This window comes from Silene latifolia, chromosome 1 (assembly GCF_048544455.1).
Source record: "Silene latifolia isolate original U9 population chromosome 1, ASM4854445v1, whole genome shotgun sequence".
NCBI lineage: Eukaryota > Viridiplantae > Streptophyta > Magnoliopsida > Caryophyllales > Caryophyllaceae > Silene > Silene latifolia.
The window spans coordinates 83,773,467-83,774,054 of record NC_133526.1 but is presented as its reverse complement, the minus strand read 5'-3'; the positions used below and the strand labels follow the sequence as shown (position 1 = coordinate 83,774,054).

Sequence of the window (588 nt, the reverse complement as noted above, 5' to 3'; positions counted from 1 at the left end):
AAACTACGATAATAACATAGAAATACGTGCATAAAAGGCCTAAAAAGACTATATAAAATGCACGTATCAATTTTCTTGATCAAAGCGGTGCTATCGGCATCTCCAAGGTGGTCAAAACTTCCTCCCGCCGAGGCATTCACCATTTCTTTTGTTCTTGGCAATAGAGCTTGGAAAAATGTTTGAGTGGTATACCAAGCCGGTATTCCATGGTGAGGATAACGAGCAATCAAATCTTAGTATCTATCCCATGCTTCATCCAAGGACTCCCCATCTTCTTGTTGAAATGTATGGATCTCATTCCGGAGCATAGCGGTCTTTGAAGAAGGATAATACTTGGCAAGAAATGCTTTGGCCAAGTCATCCCAAGTCGTGAAGGTATTTGGTGGATGAATGTTCAACCACCGGTCCGCCGTATCAGTCAAAGAAAATGGAAACAACATAAGCCTCAATGTATCCTCGGAGACTCCATTTCTTTTCATCGTGGCTACCTTGCTCTTGAACTTTCTAAGGTGGGCTACCTTGCTCTTGAACTTTCTAAGCCTCAATGTGGGACAAATGTCGAAAGTCGAAATGGACCCAAAAGCCCAC

The 588-nt window shown here is 42.7% G+C and overlaps 1 non-coding gene across 1 annotated transcript; it reads left to right on the top strand.

The window, feature by feature from the left end:
- The first annotated feature begins 201 nt into the window (after window positions 1–201).
- On the top strand, window positions 202–308 carry LOC141619009 (small nucleolar RNA R71). Its single transcript, XR_012531562.1, has one exon. It is a non-coding gene; the product is annotated as a small nucleolar RNA R71 (small nucleolar RNA).
- The last annotated feature ends 280 nt before the right edge of the window (window positions 309–588 follow it).